The sequence below is a fragment of the Danio rerio genome, chromosome 15 (assembly GCF_049306965.1).
Source record: "Danio rerio strain Tuebingen ecotype United States chromosome 15, GRCz12tu, whole genome shotgun sequence".
NCBI lineage: Eukaryota > Metazoa > Chordata > Actinopteri > Cypriniformes > Danionidae > Danio > Danio rerio.
The window spans coordinates 40508946-40514945 of NC_133190.1; the positions used below are offsets into that span (position 1 = coordinate 40508946).

At 35.3% G+C, this 6000-nt stretch overlaps 1 pseudogene; it reads right to left on the reverse strand.

The window, feature by feature from the left end:
• Nucleotides 1-4678: 4678 nt before the first annotated feature.
• Nucleotides 4679-5728, reverse strand: LOC137487701 (C3a anaphylatoxin chemotactic receptor-like; annotated as a pseudogene).
• Between the last annotated feature and the right edge of the window lie 272 nt (nucleotides 5729-6000).

Consider the following 6000-nt stretch of genomic DNA (forward strand, 5'->3'; position numbering starts at 1 on the left):
TCAAACTCGCTATATCACAACCAATAAGCATAGGTTTCGCTTTTGTTTGTGGACCAACAATGAGCTTTTTGAACAACACGGAATGAGAGATAGGCATACATTTATGCGCGGCTAAATAAAACGCAAAAAAAAAAGTTTTGCTTGAAATAATTCTCATACTAAGTACTTTTGCATGCACAGCAGCACAGAAACATGACAAAACAGTGACACAGCAAAGACGAACTGCTGCTCTTGCTGTTTTCAAAAGACGCAAATGAAGATGCAGCTGTTTGTCTGCATTGCAGACAACCATATCCAAATCCATATCGATAGACAACCATATCCATGCTGGCACATAAACCTAAGGATGTTCCATATTGAATCTAGTTTCGTTATGTAACTATTTATAGTATAGTAAATATTTATATCTATTTTTTACTGAGGATTTGCACCATGTTTATTTGGACTTTATTTGGACTTTGACACATTATTTATTATTTTCTTATTTTTATTTGTTCATTGTAAGTGGTGTTGTTTATAGTAACTAAAAATATATTATTTGGAAAAAGTCAAATTTGCTTCACTGTTCTATTATTTTGTAACATTTGTAACATACCGTATACCGCGAAACCGTCAAACCGTGGTATTGTTTTAGACGATTATCATACCGTGAAAAATTCATACCGTTACAACCCTAGTTGGAATACAATAACTTTTGCATAGAATAAGGTAGAGACATTTTTCTTTTGTCCTATGATTACAGACATGTGCAGGAACCACCTAAATTAATTACAGCACGCTAGACCACATAGAACCTAAAAGGGACACTTTCAAATTTGAGTTTGTAAAAAAAAATACAAAAAGCGCCTCTTTTTTAAAAGTGTTTATTATAACACAGACAACATCTACAGTTATTTTAAACATTTTCAATAGTGTTTTATGAAAATTCAAAGGGTTTTCTTTAAAATGATTCCAAATTTTTGCATTTACACCTCTGCATGTGGATTTGGAAAGCATTTAAATTTGGGTAGGCCCAAAATCTAGGCGAAAATCCTAAAATAGCAGCAGAGTTTAACTGGTTAATAAATGAACTAAACATTACTTTATTATACTAATGATGAGGTAAGGCATGCGCTAATCATAAAATAACTTTGACCTCTGCATTTCTTGGTAACTTGGATTCACTCGTTAGGTAGCGTCAGAAAGCCGTTTGTGTATAGACTATCCTGTCTACATGTGTACACTCTGAAAACAGCATTTACAGCGGATCTTTTTTAGTCCATAATATTGCATTGATATTGAAGTACTGTAAACTTGGGAGCAGGCTAGTGCAGAAAGGCAGTTGGAAATACTGGAGTAAAATAAATTTAAATACTTTAAATTAAAGACGTGAATTGGAAAAATGTTACCTAATGCAGTGCTTCTTGTACATTCTGAGACCCACTTTATAGCTTATATAATTAAGGCAGTGAAGAAGTAGATTTTTTTAAGAAAACAGATTTTAAACGTGGCGATTTTATATCGGCATACAGTTGACCCAGGTTACTGACATATTAAAAAGTCCTTCTGCATGCAGGGGGGTCTCTTGGTGATTTTCAACAATCTAATTATCCAATTAATTTTATTAAACCATTAGAATTACCAGATTGTATAACCTACTGAAGATAACATAGTATATAGTTAAAGCAGGTTAAACTTTCTGGCACATTTACAGCACTCGAAAGTTACTGGCATTGCTATTTTGGGGGTCGCCGGATGAAAAGTTTGGGGACCCCTAATATAAGGCATACAGTAGATTTATATAGCAGCATTATACTTTGTACTGTAAAAAATATCTGTTAATGAACATTTTATATATTCTGATTCAAGGGTGTTTTCCATTTGTTGTGAATTGCATTATGGGATTTTAATCTTTGCTTTGTGGACTTTCAACTCTTCAGTTTAACAAAGTGGCTTTTATTCACATTTTAGTAGTTTGAAATTGTATAAAGTGAAATAAGTCTGCAAAATAACAGAAAATATACTGTTTATTAAAATGTTTGTGTAACCTTATTTACAACACAAACCCACACAATATATTACTTTAAACTATTAGGAAGACAATGAAGATCAATGTTCCATAATGCAATTCTGTATGCATACGGAGGTAAGCAGTCTGGTAAGAGCGAAAAGGATTGGCGTCATACCACCGCATAGCGTTTGTTTAAAAAAAAAAAAAAATTGCAGCCATACGTACCTCTGGTTACATAATTTGTGGACTGCAGAAACGTGCATAGGGCTATGTTTTCAGAATGAGCCTATAGTATGTTGGTTAAAGCCCATAGAAACCTTTTTGATTTATGTTCTTTTTTTAGTTGCCAATCAACAGCTGATGATTAGAAGAGAAATTTGCTTCTACTGAAATCTATTTTCAATTGACACAGTTCTGTTATTTAAAAAGTGCTATACTGAATCATTTGTCAAAAAAGGGAAACTTTTGCAGAACCTTTGCTCTTGTATCTATACAATCATATATGATACATGTAATATTTTAGGTTTTGTAGATTTAATTCAAAATTTATAGAAAAAAACCCATCCATTTCTAATGTTAATACATTAACATGTTAAAGTCGATATAGTGTTGAGCTTTTCTGGTAAGAATGGCCTAAATCAAGCACCATTTTGACAGCTGACACTTGATAACTGAGTAGCGAGACGCATCATTTCCATAAAAACAGGAACAAAAGGAGACGATGCTGGTAGATCTTAATGTACTACTATAAATTCAGAGCACAAGTGTAAAACCTGAAATATGCTGCAAACCATGCAGTCTGAGTTCCGGGACTAAAATGTGATAAGCTCCATACTATATTCTTCTCTGTATAAAATTGTTTATCCACGCATGTTATTGTGAACCAACATTATCCTCTTCATTAACCACAAAAGCGACAACTTCCTCCTTCTGCACATTTCTTCACCACAGAGCGCTAGGCTACTTCCACAGCTGTTATTAGAGCAACAAAAGTCAATGGGTGCATCTCAGTTGTTCAGTAGTCAGTCCAATGATTAGGGAGCCATTTTAGGTGCTGTCTCAATCCCAAAATATCTCTAGTGCACTGAAACAATGCACCATGAATTCAGGCCATTATGTTCTCTTAAACAAATTGCTGACGTGCCAATTATGAATTATGTAAATCAAATCAGCAAGCATAAAAAGTATTGAGAGTATGAAAGAAATTTTATGCATGCACAACTGTCATTAAGGGCACTTACACACTTGGTTCAATTGCCTGGACTTGGACACTTGCCTCATTTTCGGTTGGTTTTTTGTTCACACTGTCTTTTTTTCAAACACACACAAAACGATAGATTGTTGTAACTTCTGTTATTTGGTACAATTACATTCATATCAGAAGTGAACCGGACCAGAGTTTGCACGAACTGTACCCCAGGCCATCTCTTTCAGGCGGACTCAGGTATGGTTCACGGTTACACACCCGAGTTCAGAAGACAAGTTCACACTATCTAAACGTACTGAACTCTGACGTCAAACAAACCTGAGTGCCTGAGTATATAATTGTGTCATGAATATTTTTCTCTAAGTGGAAAAATATGAACTTGTCATAAAAATTTCTCAGTCAGTACTTTGTCAAATAATTGGGTGACAGTGTCATTAATTTTTAATGACATTTAATGATATTTTAATGACAAATTTAATTAGTACCACTGTAGTCAACATAAGTTACATTCTGAAAAGTACCCCAGTATACATTTCTGGAGATCGCAAATTATGTAGAAGTACCTAAGGCTGCATTTCTTCTTTAAAATGAGCACTACGGGTGGTATGACTGCAAATGGAACTCGCAACAAAAATTAAAGATCTCAAAAAGTGTACACAGCGGCTTCTGGTGGATTCATGAAAACAAAAACTGCAAAAATTGTACCTCCTGGGATATATTTGTCGCTCTCCGGAAATGTAAATAGGTGTATGTTTTCAGAATGAGCCTGGGTTGACCATAGTTAATGTCAAGAAAAATATTAATGATGCTGTTAAAAAATTCATGACCGTTATAAAGGCTTGATGACCATCATGTTTATGACAGATTTATGACAAGTTATGTTGTTTTGATAATGTCAAGTTGTCATGACAAAGACAGTGTTACAAACTGAAGCATGACAATGGAGATGAGGATCTAAAGGCGGTTTATTAAAGAGTAGTCAAAGCAGGCAGGGTCAAGACAAGAGCAAACAACAGCATTAAAGGTAACCCATAAGGGGTAATCCGCAACATGTCAGCAGCAAATAATCATGGGAAGTGTGATAAGCATGAACAAGTGCAGTGGTAATCAGAATCAGGTGTCAGGTGCAGATAATTGTGGGATTTGCAGTCCAGGCGAGTGACAGATGTGAGGTGTAGAGTGGCCTCTGATATGTCTGCTGACCATGACAGACTGTGACAGATTATGATATATTTGGTTATGTCAAAGTGTCATAACAAAAACATCTCAAACAATTATCTTCAAATAGTCATATTTGCATTTAAAATAACATGACGGTGAATGACACAGCTGTCATAAGCATCCATTAAAACTCATAGAGTTATCTCATGATTATGAATGTTTCGTGACAGTCTAATGAACATCCTTTTCAAGTAAATTGTTAGCTAAACTTTATTAACAGATATTCTGCAACCAAACACTGTTGAGAGACATTCAGAGACACCTAATCTCTATCGCTCATCATTTATTATATAGTTTTTATATACTGTAATCAGCTGTGGAGAATTAGATTTAATCAAGTGTCTTTTGCTGGTCAGTAAAATCTTGCTGCCTTTCTTCGTGCTTGTCATTCAGGAAGTCCAGTTGATCTTCAGCAAACACCGTTTCCAACACCAGCAGCAGAGACTGTTTAAGCTTTTTCTTATTCTTATCACAGATGAAAACTTAGAGAATGGGGTTCACACAGCTGTTTAGAAAAGCCAGGCACAGCACAAAAGGTGTCGTTTTAGATATTACTTCCTGAACACTGGCATTCTCCACTGCATTAAATGAAATAACACACAATTTGTGAACATGATAAGGAAACCAACATATGAAAAATGCTAGAACCACTGATATTATGAGATTGTAAGATTTAAGATGCTTTCGTCTTTTAGATGTTTAACTTTCACTCCTATTGCTATATTTGAAGAAGAAATGACAAGGAAGGGGATGACGAAGCTCACCATAAACCTGTATGTGAAAAGAGACTGTAAGTTTAGATAACTGTTGCAGAAATTGTTGACAAAAGGAAGGCTACAACAGATAGATAAAATCCATATGATCGTGCAAACGATCCTAGCTTTGACTAGAGTTCGGTTATTCCTTGCCCAGGTGATCATCCATGTGCAAAGGCATCGGTCCAGACTGATAGCTGTCAGAAAGAAAATGCTTGCAAACATATTTAGCTCCGTCAAGAAAGGGAGAAGCTTGGATAAAAAGTCACCCAACGGTTTTCCAAAGACCGACACAATGCGCAAGACTGGAGCAAAGGAGGAAAAGAAGTCTGCAACGGCCAAGTTGACAAACCAAATGGAGTTGACTGTTGCTTACATTTTGTACCCAAGTACAAAGATGACAAACCCATTTCCAGCGAAGCCTGTGAGGAAGATGCTGAGGTACATGAAGACCACAAAGATCTGGGTGCTTGATAAGTTCTCTTTCACTTCTGTGATGTTAGTCAGATTGTCAGACCCCACATTAATGCACGCTAAACAAAAAAAGAGATGTTGTTAGAGCAAAGCAAGATACAACTAAAACATTTGTATCACATTTAAGAATATGATGTTTTTTTTCTATCATTTTCTTGTTTGTCCACATAAAGTGGCTTTAACAACCAATATTGCATACATTCTACAAAAACAACAGTAAATAGACTGGGGTGCTCACACTTTTTCTTATGAACAGCCAAACATCAAGCTTGATTGAGAGCTGTGGGCCAAAGGTAAATATAGCAAACTATATAACATTAAAGTTGTCATAGGTTATTCCCTAATTTATTTCA